Raw genomic sequence first — 22,460 nt, 5'->3', positions numbered from 1 at the left:
AGGGAAAAAAAGATCTCAACTAAACCCTAGGAGTTTGCTAAGTGTGGGGATTTCACCTAGACTAGAAATTCTGGAGTCCGGGAGGTCGGTTATACATAGGGAAGTGTTTAAACACCCTACATATCTGTAGTACTCTACAGGAACCTTCTCTGTGTCATTGTGATTGTGTTTGCTGCTAATGATTGGGAAAGTTTCTCCTTTGTGTTAGGAGAGAGAATTGAATTGATTTAAAAGACAGACAGATAGACAAACTGACTATTTTTGGTATTTTATTAGCTCGCTGAGATTCCTTGTGAACCTCATGCCTACATATCCCTAGTGGAAGTCAGAGCTTAATGTAGTTCGGGGAACTAACTAGGGAAATTACTTGTTTTTGGTGCCTTGCTTAAAGCTCAAGGTTGAAACTTGGAATTAAATCTCTGTTTACAGTAAAGAGACATGAAATCATCTTTACAGAGAGGTATTTGTACTATTCTACCACAAACATTTAAAAGTGACAGAAAAGCTAAAAAAATGATGTTTCATTAAGAGGGGAGTCTACTTGGTTGATCAAGTATGACAGCCATCGTGCCTCTAAAATGAAAGAAAGATGCTCATCCAAATTAGGGAAAGTGTACAAGTCTGGGGATGTGCCAGAGCATGTCTTTCAGAGTCCTAAATGGGAGACTTTGAATGAAATTGAAATTGAAATGTTTGTTTGTTTGAATGTGGTAGAGTAGTAAAAATATCTCTCTATAGAGATAAGCTATGTCTATCTACTGTATAAAAGATTTGACTTTAGCTGGCTTGTATGAGGCCCAAGCTTGAGGCTTTTTGATTGATTAATTAATTATTGACTCTGGGAGATGACTCCACTGGGGATTAATTACAGGGTGTTTTAGTGTTCTGTACAAAGCCCAGAATTGAGGCTGACTCTACTTAGGGAGACTCTATTTGTGTGCCTTGTACAAAGCCCAAGGTTGTGGCTAATTGCTGAGGATAATTGAATGAATGACTCTATTTTATGTGCCTTGTACAAAGCCCAAGGTTGTGGCTGACTCTAGCTAGGGAAAACATTATTTTCTGCCTTGTACAAAGCCCAAGGTTGTGGCTGACTCTTAAATAAACTGAGTATGGATGACTCTATGGGGAAAAGATCCCAAGTGTTAGGAATCTTTGACACATGAAAATATGGTTTATCTGCCTTGTACAAAGCCCAAGGGTGTGGCTACTGAGTGATGAAGAACTCACTGGGGAGACTCTATTATCTGCCTTGTACAATGCCCAAGGTTGAGGCTGACTCTTGACAGGGGAGTTTTATTGTTTGGGTGCCTTGTATGAAGCCCAAGGTTGAGGCTAACTGTTTTTGTTGGTTTTGACTCTACTGAGGAGGTTTTATTTATTGAAAGACTGTTTTTTCTTTGGAAGCTAACCCTTTCCAGGGATTTTGACTCAGCTGGTGAATTTGTCTGTTAAAAGACTGACTTTATCATGTTTTTGGAGGCTGACCCTTTCCAGGGGTTTTGACTCTTTTTTGGGGAAATTATCTCCTAAGAGAAATGAATCTTTATTTTTTGACATTTAATAATTGACCTTGGAGGCTAACCCTTTCCAGGGGTTTTTATTGAAATGATGGATTGATTTGGAGGCTAACCCTTTCCAGGGGTATTTATTGAAATGACTGGCAGAAAGATTATCTAGTGGAGACTTCTTGTTTAAAGCCCAAGATGAAGGCTGACACATGCTGAGGAGAAAATAAACATAGATCCTAGACTCTGCTAAGGAAGATTGATGATGATAAGGGTGACAGAGACTGTCCATGTCTCTCATTCCAAAAGGTGTACTCAATGTGAAATTGAGACAAACTTAGCTTGTTTAAAGTCTGGTTTAAATTGGAAGAAACTCACCAGGGTATGTTAAAAGGTGACTAAAGACCTGTTCCTATGTTTATAAGAAACCTGATGGGTCCTTGTATACAAGCTCAAGAGGAAGCTGGAAATGCTTTTAAGAAGCCTGTGGGTCCTTGTACAAAGCCCAAGAGGAGGCTAATCGAGGGTCCTTGTTATAGCACAAGAGAAAGCTATGTAGTTTTGAACTTATTTTGGCTCTAAGCAAATGGGTAAGAGGTTTCACCGGGAATAATTCCTCTTTGGGTGGATGTGTCCTATTATTTGGATTCTAAGGTTTTTGCCAAGATGTTTCACCGGGAATAATTCATCTTGGGGGTTTGAACTACAGATCTCTAATTAGGAAAGAGCCTTCACCGGGAAGACATTCTCAATCCTAGGTCATATTCCTATAATATATATATATATAGTTTAACTGTCCTAAGGTTTATACTCAAACGTAGTTCTAAACTAATATATATGCACAGTTTATATTTGACAGTAATTTAAATAAAGACTGTAAATTGAAAGCTTGTAAAGCCTAACCTGGATGGAGTGGAGGCCTTTGGAGAAGTATGTACAAAGCCTCACCAGTAATTGGTTGTTTTGTTGATAACAGTTGAATATATATATGATAAACAGTTAATGGTTTTTGAAAACAGAAGAAGTGAAGATGGACAAAGGTCACATAGGTATCTGAAGAGTTTCACCGGGAATAATGCCCTTCAAATACCAGAAGAATGTTTTGAAAACAGAAAGAAGATTTTGAAAATACAGTTTTGAAAACAAGCTAAGAAGAGAAGGTTTTTGGGACTTACACTCTATTAGAGGCCCAGTACTTTACAGTACTGGTGTAAAAGCAATTTGAAAAATGATTTGGAATGATGCAAGGTTTTGTTGTTTGAAAACCCTAATCATTTGATTTAATCAGAGATTGAAAAATAGTTTTGAGAATTGACAAAAGTCAACTTAATTAAAGTAAAAATAAAGATTTTTACTCAATTAAGACCTAAGCAAATAGGGTTTTATCATGGACTTTATTTACAAAATGATTAGGTTAAAACAAAGTAAAATGTGTATTTAAAGTATTTAAGAAAACACCTAAAACATACTATTTTAAACCTAATAAAAATATATGAAATAAATGACATTTTTATGATTTTTTTGATTATTCACAAAATAGATGTATTAAATGACAAGTGTGTGAAAAATGAAGTGAAAATAAATTAGTTTGATAGGTTAATTAATTGTGTGAAGTTGTGAAGAAAATAAGTGTGAAAAGTGGTAAAAAAATAGGAATGTCTCCACCAAGGCTTGAACTCACGCCCTTATAGTTACCACACCAAAACAAAGCCAACTGAGCTACACGCTCAGTGTGACTAAAGAGGGATCCCAGTTGTTTATATGTGAAACACGCGCGTTAAAATGGAAAATAAAAACAAAAGGTCTGAGGGGGGGATCGAACCCCAGACCTTATGGCAAGAGAGAGTGGAAGCGCATGTGACCAAGTGAGCTAAACGATGTATTCGTTTAAAACTCGCTTTCAGTTAAATATATTTTAAACTTTCCACTGAGAATTCAAAAATGGCGCGCTTCACCATCTTCGTCTTCAACCTCAAGCTCCATCAATTTGAAATTATGAACTTCCTCAATTCTCAACCATTTGCAATGATATAAAAACCAAACTTGCTCTAAATTCACTCACGATTCTAAATATGTAACTAACATGTATTGATATTAACTACATCTAACTAATTTACCAGAAATCGTGAAGAACCCTAAAATTTCAAAATCAAATTAAATGACTATACTGAAAGATAAATGAATGATGATAGAGGGTTTTCACTCCTCTGATGATGCTGAACAAGATAGAATCGAGCTATTTCACAAAGAGTACTTAAATTAGAGAGGTGAGGTTCAGAAACTTACCTCTGAAAATGGAGGTCGTGAGGATGATGGAGAGCACCTGGGCTTGAATGAATGATCTCAATAGCTTCCCTGAGACTCAATGATGCTAACTGAATGCTTATTGTAGCCTGAATCCTTCTGAATTGTTCTACGGACCTCCCTCGATTTCAGCTTCAAGTGAACATGGAGGGTGTTGATTCTTGAGTTACAGATGAGCTGCAGCCATCTGGTTAGCTTCCCTATGACCTGAGGAGTGTGTCTGGATGATTGGCTTGGCTCGGAACCTCCTGAATTACTCCATGGACCTCCAACTGCAAATGCTCCAAAGTGAGAGCAACAATGGTGTTCCTCCACTTACAGAAGTGATCCAGGTGCTTGGATCACCTCAAATGACCTCCCTTGAGATGTTAGAATGTTCACTTCCCAAAGATGAGCTCTGGTTTGAAGAAATCGATTCTTCTTGCCAAAGAACTTTGAAAAACAATGAACATGAGAAGAGAAAGAGAAAGCAAGGAATATGGTTGCTTTGGTGTGACAAATACTATGGAGAGCCCTTCTATTTATAGGCAAAAATTAGGATATGTTAGGTATTATGTAACTTTGTAGCCAAGTTTGTGATTCTTGTAAGAAAGGAATATCCATTGTGACATAAGCAAAAAGATTCCACATGACATAAGCCAAAGATTCCTTTATGACATAAGCCATGTGAGAAAATTTTCATGTCATTTTATGATATCTCTAAGTTGTAGAAGTTTATGACATAAAAATCTCTCTTTGACTTTCTTTGACTTTTGACTTTTGACTTCTTTTGAACTTTTGCTAATTTCACCTCTTTTATGTTTCTTTTTTTTCATGTCACATGAGGACTTTGGAAAAGAAGTGAAGAAACTTGGACTTCAAGAATGAAGACTTTGAAGATTGAAGAATTGGTGATTTCAAGCATTCTTGAAAGCTTCCCTTTTGTTTCCATTTTTTGTAATTCAAATTTATTTCACTTTAGAATGTGTATAAACTTTATGTTCTTGAAAGTGAAAAGAATTCAAATGTTGTAATCTTTGAACTTTGAATTGGACTTTGAAATGTAATCTTTAATCTTGGATAAAGTCCACTTGTAATTCATTTGGAATTTGGTTCATGTTCATGTAAAGAAACTCCACTTGAATTTCCTTTAGAATCTTGAATGGATTTGCTACTCAAACATGAAGTTTGAATTTCCTTGAATGAACTTTGAATTTAGAAATTCAATTCCCTTTGATATAGAAAATGATGGGAAATCCTTGAAATAGCATGAAACTTTAAGTCTTGAAACATATTCTTGCCATCATGAATTGTTGAAATGATATGGAACTTGAAATATTTGAATTCATGATTTTGAATAATTACTTGAAATAATCCTTCAACCAAAAGATTAAAAAGATATTCCTTGCAAATTCAATTAAATTCCCATGAATTATTTCAAACTTGTACCAACTTCCAAGTAATCAATATGAACCAAATTTCTTCACCATGATGAATCCATATGCCAAAAGTTAAGAAAAATAAATTCCAAACAATCCTTTTGAATCACACAAATGGCAATGGCGCCTTTAAATGAAAATCTCCATGGACATGAAGTTATCTTGCAAAGAATGAATGAACGAATGAAATCTTGATCACGGCTTCCAAACCGATCAAGAAACATTTTTGAATTTGACGCCTAGGATGTGACATCTCAGGGGGGTCAAAATTAGGGTATGACACATATGACATAGGGATTGAGAGTTATTGAAGGGAGAAGTTGGCAAAATCTCACTGTATACGAGACATGTTCCTGGGCATTTTTCTGGGCCAGCGCAAACCTTTTCTCAAACACATGGCGTGCAGTTTTTGAAGCTAATTCTAGATGATTATACACGCCCCATGATTTCAAATTATATATAAAAGTGTTCTCCTCCATGAACTCTACACAATAAGCCAAGAATCATGTTAGATGAATATGTAATTAATGAATTAGGGGGTTCCAAAGTGGTAATCATGCAAAGATATTTCATGGCGCATAGCTGGGCAAGAGTCTAAGGCAAGTACGAGGCGTTTTAGCAAACATGTGGCAGGCATAATTCAAAGTTGATTTTAGGGAAGCACAAGCATCTTGTGAACTCTATACTAATAACAAACTACTCTCCTCCATGTTGTCTTTCGATAGACACCAAGAGTATGGCATTTGGGATAATGGCTAGCAAATGGCAAAGCTTTAAATTCTGATTCTCACAAGGCCGGTGTTTCGGCAAAGGATATGAACCAAATGCTAAGCCGCGCGCGCGTCTTGGGCAGTGATGAATCCTTATGTTCATGGCCAAATTTCTTTCACTTGCAAGCATCACTTTAAGGTACCTCTAACATCAATGTTACTCTATCATATCTCTTCTTTCCATAGAACACATGAGTGACGTGAATAAAGGACCATAGCTTGAGATATAGGCATTCAAAGGGAGCATTGTGAACATGATGAGTTTGGGCAAAGCGCAGGGGCATGGAGAGTCTACAGCAGGTGCATATCCACTATGTTACGTTGGTAGCTACTAATATTTGCCATGCAAAAGGCTGCTACATAAAAGGAAGATAAAAAGATTACTACAAAGATCCAAACTTGCTCATGAAGTTTGAGAATCGATTGGCTGTTGCAACTCCACCATAAGATTCCATGAACTCATCATATAAATAACTCAACCCTTCACCAAGTGAAGGGGGACTTCATATTTTCAGATTTTTCTTCTCACTCACGACTCATTTTTCTCTCATCACTCCTCTTTCTCTCTCTACAAAGTTTGTTACAATCTTGTAACAAACTCATCAACCTTCATCTTCATTCTCACACAATCATCACCACAAATCTTCACTCTCCTTCAACCACCACCATAGCTTTCTCTTATCAAAATCATCATCATCCATGGAGGTTCTGAGCAAGAGCAAGATCCTTCTTCAATATGTGCGATACTGAGCTTGCTTCCCATTCGGTTTAGTGATTCTCTGAAGTTCTTTCGTCATTAACATCATCACCAAGTGTGGATTAATAGCATTGTGCTCCTTTCTTTGAATCAAGATTCGCAACAAGTAAGTGATCCCTTTCCCTTGCATTAGAAGCATGTATAGGCCTGGAACCCGTCATCAGGGATTGGGTTAGGACAATTAGAACCACCATGTTTGCAAGTATGTGTTGCATTCCATGTGAATTTTTGGATCTTGAAGTTCGATTTCGATTTCGGTGATATAATGCGTGTTTGAGTATTTGAGTGTATGTATGAATTCTGTGAGTGATTTTGAACATGTTGGTGTGTGTGGTGCGTGTTTTAGTGAGGATCTCAAAGGCTAGGGTTTACAAACTTGGCTCGGTTGGGATGATAGAAGGAAAATTAGGGAAAACGAAGGGTATATTCGGAATCTACGCAGGATTTTGAGTCCAAAGGCGTTAGCTTTTTGGTTTCTGGGCATAGGCTCATATCTCCGGCCGATGGTGTTAACGGAGAAGATGACCGGAAAATGCTCCGGCGTCTGAGTTTCGTTTCTGCCCTTTTCCTCCCGTCTGCTGATGTGGCGAAGCGTTATTGGTTTACTTTCCCATTTAATTGCCACTTTGTTTTATTCAATCATTGACTCATGTGCTGGGAAATTCTGATTGGCTAGGATGATTCGTTTTTGTCTTTTATAACTTAAGTGAGAAGCTGACCAATTGATATCACATAGTCCCCCATGCATGTCACGTTTTTTTGAATGTAATAATGCATGCTAATGAAAAAAAGATGAAACAAAATAAAAAAGGGAGAGTGATTTGAAAGTGGACTGGGCCTGGCGCATTGCTTTCCGCACACCCCTCTTGTCTGGGCCCAAATGCGTATCAAATAAGTTTCAGTTCTCTTTGAGTTTACTATCTCACCCCCAGTAGGCAGACTTCCAAAAATTGTGTCAATTTGTTTCCTCTTTGATTTCTGCTTTCAAGTTGACTTTTAATTCAAATAAAAAATGAACAAAAATATGTTTTAGATAGAATCACATGTTTAAATAATTGTGGTATTTTTTCTAGATTTTTAGAAATTGTTTTCCTATTTTTAATAAATCCTTTCTTTCAACATGTTCATTGTGTTTTTAAGTTTGATCGGTTTTGCAAATTAATTTTGTTTAATACTTTAGGAGTAGAATTTAATTGCCATTTTTTGTATGAATACTGTAGACTAATCCATGATATTGTGTGTAAAAAATAAAAGTTTAATTCTATGTTTTGGTTAGGTTTTCATTAGATTTTCTATACCCGATTTATGTACGTTCCTAAACGGATAACCATGTGAATTTGACCTATAATTTGCTTTCCCTTTATGCAATTGACTTAGTTTCTTTTTGTACATATAAGTAGGGATGTTTAGAGGTCCTAAGACCTGGAGTTGAATTTTTCAAGTCATGTTTTCTTATTTTACTTGATTTTTCTTTTTTACTTGTAAATAACTCACCTTTGGTTAACGATCGCACCATAACTTGTTCGAATGACCTATAATTTTGTGTGAAACTTCTTGACTTGTTTTGTGATTGCTTAGACACCTTTTAGAAGTCATTAGCTACTGACTCATAGAATTTGATTACATCTTTCTAACTTCACCCCTAATTTGAATTCTATTAACTAGTTTTGACCTAGTTTTGTATAGTTTTGTTAGAACTTTGTTTGTTTCAAGTTAATTGACTAACATAGATTGGTATAAGGTCTTGGACCTATAAATGAACTAATTGCTACTGACTTTAAGCTTTGTTCATGTTTTCATTTGCTTTTTGTTTCGATTAATGGAAGTTTGTTCGCTAGTTGTTAAGTGACGATTTATGCGATACTTTGGTAACTCTTTGTGAATATTTTTGTGTAGTGCCATATGGCTTTTGTGTTTGATTTAGGACACTTATTTCCTTGGTTTGCTACTGCCCTAGGGCTGTCTTCTCATCTTGTTGGAGTTGTAACTCCATTCTTTTGCCATGTTCCCTTAGACTCTTCCTTCTTTGTTAAGAGGAATTGAGATAGGTTAGGATAGTTATCCTTGACCTTAGGGCCATTAGACTTAGATTAGAATAACTTAGATTAGAGAATAGGTTAGTTCCCCTTTTGTTCATTCTTTTTTTTCTTTTCAACTTTAAAACACTAATAAATAAAGATACGAATCACATTAAGAAAGTGATAGAGAAATGAGTGGGATTCATTCCCTAATCTGTTTCTCAATCACTTAGTGGCATAGAAATGAGTGGGATTCATTCCCTAATCTGTTTCTCGGTCACTACTTAATGGGAGAGAAATGAGTGGGATTCATTCCCTAATCTGTTTCTCAAACATTAATTAATGAGATAGAAATGAGTGGGATTCATTCCCTAATCTGTTTCTTGAACATTATATAATGGGATAGAAGTGAGTGGGATTCATTCCCTAATCTGCTTCTCGATCATTATACATTTTATGTGATTCAAATCGCAAAGTAAATTCCCTTAAAAAATACCCAACCAAAAACATTTAAAACACCTAATAAAGGCTCGAATTAAAACAAAGTGACGAAGTGGTGCGAAACCTTGTATTGGGTTTTGTTCATCATGTAGTTACATAAAAAACACAAACCCAAGTTCACTCTTTTGCCTTGTTAGGCGCTTAAGAACAAGTTAAGTCCTTTCCAAAACTAGGCGTATAAGTCTCCAAAGGTCGAGCATCGTGGATTGTGACCTTAACCGCTGTTCAACTAAAAAACACAAAACAAATGGAAACTATGGAGCCGAACTACGGTCGTTCTGATTCCTGAAAAGGATACGTAGGCATTGGGTCGCGGGGCCTAAGCGAACACACTTGTAAATAATTCCTTCTTTTCCCCGTATTTCTTTTGCATGCATTCGCATTTAAGTTGTAGACATAGACATAGTACACACCCTTTAGATAGAGACAAACATAGGTGGATACCATCGAGTACGATGGGCGCGAGGGGTGCTAGCACCTTCCCCTTGCGTAACCGACTCCCGTGCCCTATTCTCTGGTCGAAAGACCCTGTTCTTGTTCTGAGTTAGGTTTCCTGATATTCCTTTCCCTTATGGGATAAATATATTAGTGGCGACTCTGATTCCATTTTTCGCGGTAGCGACAAACCCCTTTAGAAAATATTTTGTTTTTTGAAAGTGACTCCCCAGCAGAGTCGCCAATTCTGTGGACCTCCGTTTTTTGGGCCATACCTCTGAGCGGGAGAGATACGTGAACTGACTCTTTTTTATCGCTTATGCTTTCGCATTTTTGAAAATTCACAGAGTCGCCACCGACCTTTTATTTTATCCAATTAAGGAAAGGTTTATAAAAGAAACAGAAAAAAGACCTTTAAGAAATTCTGGGTAAGGGGGTAGGTTATACAAAGGGAAGGTGTTAGCACCCTTTGTATCCATGGTTATCCATGGGCTCTTAAGTTTGCTTAGCTCACTTGTTTTTCGATCACTTTTCAATTGCTTTAGAATGCTCATATGTGGTTTCAAATACCTTTGTAAATTGAATTTGTAATGATCCTTGTGCGGATGTATACAAAATGTTTGTTTATCTTTCGAAAGATGTTTTGAAAAGAACGTTAACTTTGTAATGATCCGTGTTTGGATGTATACAAAATATTGTCTTTTTGGAAAGTTTTGTTTTGAAAAACAACAGTGTATGAGAATTTTGTTTGTTTTGATTTGAGCAAGCAAACTAGGAGGTCTACCCTGAGTTGTAAGGTCTTTATCCTATTTCCTTTAAAAATCTATCCTTTCACCGGATACAAACAAAAGGTTCGATTTTGTACTCGAAACAGTAGAATTTTGACTTTGATTTTGAAAAGAATAAGAAGGGATTACCTTAAGAGGTGCAAGTGTGATTGTGATTGGATTCAGATATTTTATCTTTGAAGTTAGTGATCTAACGGTTCAATTTTATCTTTGACATACACGCAGTTTATATTTGCTGGAAATAAAAATGCGGAAATGTAAAATGCGGAAAGTAAATCTACGCTATTACATCGATTGTGCAGGAAATGTAAACTAGCCTATTTACATGAATTTGACATCCTATACATTTATCTAGGAATTTAAATTGCAAGAAAAATAAAAGGCATGTTTTTGGATTTTTTTTATGATTGATTTTAATTATAATTAATGCATGATTAATTAAATTAAAATGAAGAAAAAAGATGAAAATAGATTTAAACCTAGAAATTAAGTTTAAAATATGTACAAAATATTTGTCAATTAATTTTAAAACAAAACTAATTTTTTTGGAATTTTTGAAATTGATTTGAAATTGATTAAGCTAATTAATACATAATTATACAAATAATTATACAAATAATTAAAACTTAAAGAGAAAATTATTCAAAATATGTACAAAATTAGTCTATAATATATAAACAATATTTTATATAAAGAACAATTTTTTTTTATGATTTTTGATTGGTTAGAATAATTAAAAAGCAAATATATAAATATATACTAATTAAATATGCAAAATATTGGAATTATGAAGAAAAATAAAATATTTTTATTTCAGAAAATAATATATTATTTTAGAAGCTTAAAAATATTTTTTGTGTATTTTTTGGATTTTTTTAACTATTTTTAATTAATTTTGCAAAGAAATTAAAACAGAAATAAAAAATAAAAGGATACTAATCAGATGTGGTTGATTATGAGGGAGTATGATGTTTATGCATGATCTGGCGCGTTGGATTGGATGGAAAGTGGATCAGAAGGCTCAGATTTTGAGGCACATGGCAATCAGTATACCTGCAAAACACTTGATTAGAGGAAAATTTAAAAGAACGCGCGCGCTGGCTGGCCAATGGGGTGAGGACACGCATCATCTTCAACCTCCAGACACCACTTTTAACAGCGCTTTCTGGCTAGAAGCGCTGTAATAGATTAAACTCATCCCTGCAAAATAGCGAATAGGTGTAAACAAGCATAGAAATCAGGCGCGATAGGACCATTAAATTCGTCTTGTTCCACTGAATGTAACCATGCCCTTAATTTGGTTTAATTTTGGCTCTAATGCAGAACCCTAAATTTGAGCTTAGAAACCCTAAAATGGTGGTTTTGTGCAAACGGTCATTAAAACTTAATTAAAGCTCCAGAAACGACCAGAGCACCAATCTAAACACAAATATATATCTACATCTTGTTAAATGTGCGTGTATGATCAGATATGAGTTGGTTTTTGTTTGAGCATATCGTGACCTGTGTAGCTCGATTCAATGAGGTTTAAGACTTGCAATTGATTGGAATAGTTTCAGTGAAGCTCAGAGATGATGTTTGAATGTTTAGTTTGTATTGAAATTGACTGAAACTTAAAATTCGAATTTCAAGTTTCTTTGAATATTACAAGTTGTTACAAGAGTGATATATGCTTATGAATGCTTCTGAATTCGTCCTCTTTTGATTGCTGAAGTATGATAGCTCTTTTATAGGCCAAGAGCTGCTTGGAAGTGAAGCTAAGAAGCATTCATTAGCTTTGTGGAATCTTGACTTTTTCAACATGAGTAGCTTTGCATTTAAGCCACCATGGCTTGATTTTCCACCCTCCTTCTGTTTGTACTTGGCTTGGGGCAGAGTTGAATGATTCTCTTGATGAGTCATGCTTGGTTTGTAAGCTATTCTTTATCCATCCATTTTTCTTTTTTAATTTAATCTTATATGTGATAAAATTAAACCAAAAATGAATAAAAAATGGAGTGGGCCTTGTCTTGGTCGTGGGAGGCCCATAATAACATGGCAAACATGTTTGAACCATGAAAACTTGGCCCCATTTGGAAAAAATGCATTTTTGAGCAATGTTGGTTTTATGCATTTTCCAAAATTTAGCCAACTTCAACAAGGTGTAAATCCCTCAATTTTTGTCATATGAAGGAGTTCTGGCACTTTTTGGAAACCTCAAAGAGTCCTCTAACCAATGTCTTTGGTCTCATGTCAAAATGATTTTTGATGCTCCTTGTGTGTCCTTTTGAAAAAAGTGTCTTTTTGTTGACTTTGAAAATGACCTGTAATGTCTTTGGTCATATTTTTCAAATGGTGAATGCAATGACCATGGGATCAATTGCATTTGAAATATAATTGAATTTCCTTCAAAATGAGCTTTGGTTTGAATTTTTTGGATGAAGGATGAGAGAGTTATGATCAGTCAAAGTTCAGTTGACTTTTCAGGCAAAAACCCTAATTTTGAATCTTAGGGTTTTGTTGATTTTTGATCTTTCCTTGATGAATTATGATCATCCAATGATCAAATGATGAATCCTTTGACAAAATATGGACTTTGACAAAAAAAATTCATTTTTGACTGTCTGTTGACTTTTTGGTCAAACGGGTCGTCTGTTGACTGTTTGAGCTGTTGACGGTGCGTCTGAGTGAATTGAAGTTTGAAAATTTGTATGATGGTACTTTGAGATATATGGATGTGCATGAAATCCATTTGAGGTCTCAAAAACTTGTTTCTCCTGTAAAAACAAGAAAACCCTAGTCAGGGACTGTTTGTGTAGGAGATAGTTAAGCGTACCTGATTTTTGTGCAGTGTTGAGTCTCTGCTAATCGCGTGATATTCAGAAGACTTCTAGAACAAAAATCTTGGAATTTTGAATTGTAAAAGATTGATTTGATTGATGGTACAAAACACTGAGAATTGTACTGCCAGCAGTTTGGCTGTCAACTGACTGTTCATGTATTGACGTAGTTGTTAGAGTGAAAAATCAACAGTCAAAGTTAATTTTCTTTTTTGTTGTTTTTGTTTTTGTTTTATGTGAAAAATGAAAGTTTATTTACATGACTTGTTAAAAAAAACACAGACATAATAAATAACTAATATTTACTGTATGCGGGCAAAATTACCGATAATAACCCTGAAAATCATTTAATGCACAGAAAAATGAATATTTGACTGGCAGAAAACAGAAAAAATATTATCTGAGTAATTAAGCAATATTATGACAAATAGTACAACATTTAATACTGACAGTACAAATATTACATACTATATTGAACAGTACGAATAAACGGTACATTTAAGAAATAAGAAATACGGCAAATTTTAAGAATGACGATTGATAACCCATGCTACAAATAGTAACATGTAGATGATTGGGAGCATAAGCATCCCAGGTCCACAGTGTTCTGGGCTATGTAGACAGAAGAAAGACATGATCACCGTAGCAATGGTGATGACCATAAGAAAACACGTTTCCCACCGCTTCGCCATTTTGTCGGGGAAGAAGAAAGGATGGATTATGAAGTAGAAATTTGAGAGATGAATTAGAATTTGATGTGAGATTTTTATGAAAAAATGAGAGGTATTTATAGAGTGGAAAGAAGGATAGAGACGTTGGGGAATGATGTGATTCCGTACAAAAGGAAAATTTGAGTGGAAATAAGATTTGAAAGAAAGTTTATGATAGTGTTGGGAAAAAGAGAGATGTAGAGAATAAAGTTAGGATTTGATTTTTGAAAAAGAGATTTGAAAATATTTTTGAAAATAATGGAATATAGTACAAAAATTAGTGGGAAACAAAAGATAATAATAATCTACTTGTTACCAGTACAGTCTGAGTTTCCTGATTCTGCGCCTGCAAAAAGATTTAACTCTGTACCAATTGTGTCAGTACTATTTATCTGTAAATAAATAAATAGCATGTGTGAAGTGATAAACAGTATTTGGCGTTTGCATAAGAATAAATTCAACTGCAAGCCAAATTACTGTATAAGAAAAATTCTAAAAACTAAGTATTTCATATGTCAGGATATTTGTTGAAATAAAAATCCATGATTATATGAGACTCTTAATTTTCAGATTGGAGTTTTCTTGAAAAAAGATGCGGGCAAATTTTGGGGTATAACAGTTGCCCCTATTCAATCTTCTTAAACCTGAAGAGATTGTCTGAAATCTGAAGGTAGAAGATGATTGAATATTTAGATGCCCTGAAAATTTGCACTTACCTTGATCAGAAGAGATGTTGGAAGTTGCATTTGAATGTCGTCTACGAAATGTTGTTGGCAGATTGGAACATTACCTGAGATGGGCTTTCAGATGCCACCTGGTAAATGGGTTGAGGGTTTGTTCATCAGAATGAATCCATTGATTATATCTTGATGAAGGATTTGAAAGTCTTTGTGTTGACTGTTTCGGAACCGTCCAAGGTTACCGCTTTAAGTCTAGGAGTTTTCTTGAAAAAAGATGCGGGCAAATTTTGGGGTATAACAACATGCATGATGAATTAAGAATTGCCAACGTTGAGGAGATCCTCTCCATATGGACTTATTGCTTCAAAAGATCCGATGAGTCAAAGGAGAACTTCAATCTTGGCCTTCAGGTGTGAATATGATAGCCTTTGAATCAATCAGGTCTTCAACCTTGTCTCTGAATGGCTGACAATCTTCAGTCGGATAACCAAACGCCCCCATAGCAGAAAACATCAAGCGTTACGTCAGAACACTTTAGGTCACTTCCTGGAAGAAGATTTTGGAAACAAGAATTGTAAGTGTTCAGCTTTAGGGATTTGAGTCGTGCAAGTGGTGCACAAACTCAAGATACAAGGCGTCTTGCTTATCCCTCGGTCAGGATCCCCAAATATAGAGACTGGAGTTTGTGAATGCTTTAGGGATTTGAGCTTCCAGTGATGCGAACTCAAGAACACGGAGTCTTGCTTATCCCTCGGCCGGGAGCCCTAAATATAGCTGGTGAAACAAAAAACACCATCATGAAAGGAGGAAACTTGTATTACTATCACTGAACAACAATAACCTCTGACGCTTGGCTATCAAAGTCATTACTTGGAACACACAACAATTGTTGGAAAGGAAGCCTTTGGCAGTACCAATTGCAAGTGATTCTAATGAGTTACTTCCTCGAGGAAGAACAAGCATTCTACTTGCAGCAGATGAAATGCGATTGGCCAGTAGAAACCATTATGAATAAACTCAAACATCTTTGTATCGAGCAAGTCCTGGAATCTTTGTACCTCAACACCTTGTAAGACTTGACATTATGATCAGGTGCCCCAGAATGAAAAACACCGAGTATTGTCATCGAAATAAGGAGAGCTATCTATGGTGAGAAACACCCAAAGCACGAATCTTAACCAACTAAAATTCCAACAAGCAGGGAAGCAACTGAACACCAGGCATGGGGATCTCGTCAACTTGTTTCTCACATTCTTTCTGTCTCTGTTGACAAGCGACAACTACTGAACAGGAAACTCCAGGAAGAGGTGACTCGAGATGTGAAGCAGATCCTTGAGAATGAGAGGTGTGCCCTTGTGGATCACTCTTGATTACTGTATGGCAAAAGATTATGGCCAAGTCACATGGAATTTGTAATGCTTTAGGGATTCGAGCAAGGCGAATGGTACAATGCTCAAGATAGACAAGGTCTTGCTTATCCCTCGTTTGGGAGCCCCAAGAAACTTCAAAGACTTGCAGATCCAACATCACGACCAGGTGCCCCATAATAGAACTCACACTTAGTGTCATAATCATCCAGCAGAGAATCTGTAGACATCCACACAACATGGAGCTTAACCAGTTGCAAATAAAGCAAGCATGGAAGCCACTGAGCATAAGACAAGTCTTCAAAAAGAACCCCAACTGAGCTTTCCTCTTGGTCACCTCACAAAGTTGTTTCATTACTGATCTTTGAACGCAAAATAAGAACAAGTCAAGTCTCTGAGTCTGGTGAGAGTGCCAAATCTGAATAAGAAATCCCCAATTCTGAACACCTGTTATGCATGAAATGTATGGGATGCATGATATGCGTGCAATGCCATGTTCATTCAATTTCCAAGGAATCCTCGCGTTTTGATTTTTGACAAGCAAGAGATGGAAAAGCTCGGCACGAGGCTTAAAGATATGATTCCTTGGAACTGGAAGGAACATGTATGCTAGTTATTTTTTGTACATCATTTTTTGGAAAGTAAATATGCAATGATGCAAAGTGGTGAGATTTCAAATGTCTCCCATCGGACATGTCTGGATTGTCGGTAACACACATAGTACAAAGTCAAAGGTTCGGCCCTAAATGGTATACCACACAGAACATAGAATGTCAATCCATGGAACCAAGGCCCATAATCAACAGCACACTAGAATAGAACATAGATTACCACTCGAACAAGAACCATAGTACCACCACGAGCAAGAACCAATAGTACACTCGAACGAGAACAGCGGTAACCCACGAACGAGAACAGCGGTAGCCCAAGAACGAGAACAGCGGTAACCCACGAACGAGAATAGCGGTATCCCACGAACGAGAACAGCGGTCACCAACAATGTACCTGTTATATGATCATTGATTCCCGCCCCACTCACGGGTAAAATCTAGGCCAAGGTAAGGTCATGAAACGCATTATACGGTCCTGTAATACGGTGAACTGACTTTTTATAATCGAAAATGTCGCGGTTAAGCATGAGTCGCCACCGACTTTTATTTTATCCAATAAGAAAGGCTAAAAGAACAGAAAAATACCTTTAAAAGATTTTGAGTTCGGGGGGTAAGTTATACAAAGGGAAGGTTTAAAAAGCACCCTTTGCATCCATGGTTTTCCATGGGCTCTTAATTGCTTAGCTCACTTTTGAATTGTTTGAGAAGTTTGAAGTGTCGTGTGTGAATAGTAAAAAGATTTCGTTAAGGACTTTAGCTTGTAAATAAGCGTAGCCTTTTTTGAAAAGTATTTGAAAATTAGTGGGAAAAAGAGTTTGAATTTGAATTTGAAATTGAAAAAGAGCAAGCAATTAAAAAGCAATTACCCTTAAGTTAGAAAAATTGTTCTTTTAGTCTTTCGGGCGAAAGGGTCTATCCATACCATGAGAGGGCAGGAAATCTTTCAATTGGATGTGAAGGGTCGTCGCATTATCGTACGCCATAAGACTGACCCATGACATAGAGAGGCAGGTAGTCTAAGGGAAGGACCAGAATAGCCTTTTCGTAGGCAACCAGAGGATACCTCAGCCTTTTCGTAGGCAACTCCCGAGGGTCGAGGTCATATCAGTGTATCGAAGGCAACATCATTAGGGTCATATGACCTTTATTTATCGAGGCAGCATGGCTGAGGTATCCTCGTATTCGAGGGACATGGCTATTCTGCAAAAAACACAAGGCAACAGGCAACAGGCAGTAAAGAGGTTACCCCAAAAGTGTGTGTGGGTGCAACAATCATGTGATTATATTCAGAAATTTTATCTTGTAATTAAGTCATTCTAATTCAGTTTAAGACTTGCACTCCCTAAGATTACTAACCACACATTGATATAAACAGTATAATTAAAGCAATATGGGGAAGGGAAATTGCAACCAGCGGAGGAGAGGGGAATTGAAACCAGCGGGATATAATTAAAAATTAAAACAGAAAATATTAGAGTTTAGGGTTTAGGGTTACCGATACGCGTAGCTTTGGCGACTGACAAACCCTGAAAATTGGAAAAGAAAGAATAAACAGAGGGGTGAGTGCATTATCGGTTCGGAGGCAAACGAAATTAACCCTAAAGTAAGAAGATAAAGAATTTAAGAATGAATAAATAAACGAAAGATACTTAGCTTTGCATTTGATCTGATATGGTTGGCGGTCGGAGGAAGCCTCGGAGGTAACCCTAAAAAAGGGCAAAGGCAGAAGAGATGAATGTATGCAATGTTCATTAAAAGACAAACCCTAATAAAAGGAAACAAAATAGACTTTTTAAAGTAAATAGGGTACTTATCTTCGTATTTGACGTGGCGCGCAGTCGGGAGGCGTTTGAAAAAGTAACCCTGAAAAGGCACAGAAAAAGAAATATTCAGTGTATGACAAATTCTCGCAAATCTTGATTAGGGCACAAGTTAGCCATGGTTAATAGAATAAATAAAATTGAAATAATTAATTATTGGTTTTCAACCTAATTAATTAAATCGATGAAAATAAAATTCCGATTAAATATCCTAACCCTAATATATTTTAAAAAAATGAATAAAAGTTGATTAAAACAATTAAGAAATAAATAGATAAATATTCTTTTTTTTTATGTTTTTATGAGAAAAAGAATTTTAAAAAAAAGAGTTTTGTTTTTGAAAGGATATTATATTAAAAAAACATAAACATACAACATATATAAATAGAGAAATAGGTTATATAATAAAAAGAAAAAAAAAGTAAAAGAAATTAAATAAAAAAAAGGGAAGAAACTCAGCTTGCAATCATGTGTGGTTGGCTGCTGGAGAACCATGGTGGAATAGCATCCATGGGAGCGTTAGATTGGGCGCTGAAGAGATCAGACGGCGGGAACACGAAGGCGCATCGTGGGCGTGTGGGAGTGCGGTGCATCCAATCTTGTAGTAAGCTATACCAAATAAAATAGCCAAAATTCTGAACGACGCCAAGAATCGAATCGATTCCATCATGCTCAAGGGATCACAGGCTTCATTCGACCACTAGGCCATGGCTTCTTAGCTGTTAACACATTCTAAGCAAAGATAATATAGAAAAAAAAAACATTCAAAAAATTTTTTTAAAAGGATCTCGCGCCCAGCCTGAGGACCATCTTCCTCACTCGTTTTCTTTTCTGGAAAATTACAGAGACCTATACCCACAGTTCCTTGCCGTAACTATATGTAATCACCATTAAAACCTGCAAATTGCTATCAAAAAACACAAACAAATGGTCCAAATCGGCTGTAAACCATCTCACGAACTCATTGAATCCGCTAATTTGGACTGAATTCGCCTTTGATCAAAACCCCTCTTTGTGAGGAATATAAACCCTAACCATGGCAAACTCTATATATGTGCGAATAAAAGCAATTAAACTTGCAGAATCCATTGAAACATGATGATAAGCATAGATATATAATCAAAATCCAATTAAAGTTCGCGAACAAGTGTAATCAAGCAGTAAAAAAAATTGGCGAACCGTTTGGCTATGGAGCATGATTCCGAAAGCGTGGAAGGTGCTTGGTGACCGGGATTGCTTCATTAACGATCCAAGAACGTTGTTTGATCTCTCAAACCTCTTCAATTGCCTTGCTACTTGTGGTCTGATTTGAACTTTCTCCTGAATTTTGTGTGTGTTTCACGAACTCCTCAGGGCTGCTAATCCTTATCTTTTTTTTCTTCTTGTATCTGCAATGTTTGTCCTCTTATAGGAGAGTGCTTTAGGGTTGATAAAAATAGAGAAAATCTTGAGTGAATCTCTAATTTGCTATGAGAAAAATTTATTGGAAATTTGTTTGAAAATTGATTCCAAATTTCTCTAATGTTGTTCAATAATTGATCCTCTCATTCCAATCATCACTTGGCCAATTTAAAGAATATATTTGATTGATTTAAAAACAAAGCAAATAATATTTTCTATTTATCTTACTATTTTATGAAATTTATTTATGATTTAGATGAGTAAAAATCATAGAATAATTAACAAAAATAATATAAAATAGGGAAGTATGTCCTTTGGGTCGTGCATGGGCTCAATATGAAGATTAGATAAAGAGAATATGGGCCCATTTGGAAGTAATTGGATTTTTGGACCTTTTCTCTTCACATATGTCCTTGAAAATAGTCCAACTTTGACAAGGCCTATCTCTTTCAATTTTTGAGGTATGGAAGTGTTCTAGGACTTTTTAGAAACCTTAGAGAGTCCTCTAACCATTGTCTTTGGTATCATGTCAAAATTATTTTCCATGATCATTTTATGTCCTTTTGAAAAAAGTGTCTTTTTGTTGACTTTTGAAAAGGACCTATAATGTCTTGGTCCATATCTCTCAAATTAAGCATTTTTAGACTTGGCATGTGAGACACAAATTTGTAGAGAATCAAATTTCCTTCAAAATGAGCTTAGGATGGAAAATTTTGGATGTTCCATGTGAGAGTTATGACTGGTCAAAGTTCAGTTGACTTTTCCTATGCAAAACCCTAATTTAGAAACTTTTTGATTTGTTGATTTTTGTTCTTTCCTTGATGAACCGTGATCAGTTCTTGATCAAATGGTGAATGATACTTCAATATGAGGATCTTGACAAAAAATCAGGAGTTTTGACTTCACTTTGACCATAGTTGACTTTTAGGTTAACTTAGTCGACTATTGACTTTCTGAACAATTGGGTGACCAATTCTTTGAAATGAGCCTTGATACTTGTCATAGAGATAATGTGAGATGTATTGAGCCATATGAGATGTCTTGGAGCCATTGATTCACTGATTATCCTTTGAGTGAGCCAAACCCTAGTTTTAGAGCCTTGTATAGGAGAGTGTGTCTTGGAGCTTTGTGTATTGATTTGTATTTGTATAAGAGAAATAGTGTAGGAAACTTTTGGGGTATGACAGCTGCCCCTGTTCAATTGTCTTAAACCTGAAGATGTAGAGTGGTTTGTATGTCAGTCGGTATCTGAAGGTGGAAGATGATTGAACACTAGAATACCAAGAAATTTGCCTTTGTCGGGGATGGGCTTGAGGATGCCATCCAGTAAATCATGCATCAGATTATGTTTGGAGTGTTTGAAAAGTAGTTGTTTGAGTGTTGATCGTTACAGAACTGATTTTAGATTTTGAAAAGTTGATTGTTTAAGGAATCGTCTGAGATATCGACTTAAATCTGGAGGTAGATTGTTAAGGAACCGTCCAAGGCATCGACTTAACTCTGAAGGTGGATCATTAAGGAATCGTCCAAGGTATCGACTTAACTCCAAAGGTAGATCATTAAGGAACCGTCCAAGGTATCGACTTAGATCTTAAGGTAGATTGTTAAGGAACCGTCCAAGGCATCGACTTAACTCTAAAGGTGGATCATTAAGGAACCGTCCAAGGTATCGACTTAACTCCAAAGGTAGATCATTAAGGAACCGTCCAAGTGTCATACCCTAATTTTTGACCCCCCTGAGATGACATATCTTCAGGATTTTTCATCAGGTCAAGACAAGTACCCAGAGCAGTCATTTCTCCATCTGATACCTAATCAAGGATGCACAAAGACAAGAAAGCTCAGGCAAAGGATCAATCAATACAAAGATTAGCCTCTAATACAATCATGGAGCTCAAAAACTTCACTTTTCTCATCTATGATTGATTAGACATCCAGTCATATGAGTACAGGCTTACTCAGGTCACCAGACTAGGGTTTTGAGCCTATCAAGGACTAAAATCAGGGATCACATTTGGGAAACCCTAAAAAGCCCCAGAGGGTCATTCAAAGACATCAATCTTCTTCAAATAACTCATATTACAAGATCTACTGGACATCACACTTCAATTCAAAGTCTACAGTCATTACTTTCACATGGTCGACAAATTAGGGTTTTGACCTAATTCACCAAGATAGTTGACTTCTGATCAGGGCATGAATCCAAAACTCAAGACATGATTCAAGGATCTCTACTACCTCCATATAATCCATTTATATCATCCATTTGGGGAGAAGATCTTATTTCTACACAAAAGCCCAAAAATTCACTTTGTCAGGAAAAAGTCAACTGTGAAGGATCATCATTGACTTTTAAGGTTTTTGGTCAAAAAATGACTTTCAAAGATCAATATCATCAATATATGGATATCAAAGTCATTTGGCCAAAGAAATTCAAAGAAATTCATCAAGGAGCGAAAAGTCGGGAATTAGGGTTTTTAAAGGCATGGTGAGATCTCAAAATTTCACCTACACAACTCAAAAAACTTCCAACATGAAAGTTGTAGATCTTGC

Source organism: Vicia villosa, linkage group LG6 (genome assembly GCF_029867415.1).
Source record: "Vicia villosa cultivar HV-30 ecotype Madison, WI linkage group LG6, Vvil1.0, whole genome shotgun sequence".
Taxonomy (NCBI): domain Eukaryota; kingdom Viridiplantae; phylum Streptophyta; class Magnoliopsida; order Fabales; family Fabaceae; genus Vicia; species Vicia villosa.
This window is presented reverse-complemented; position numbering follows the sequence as displayed.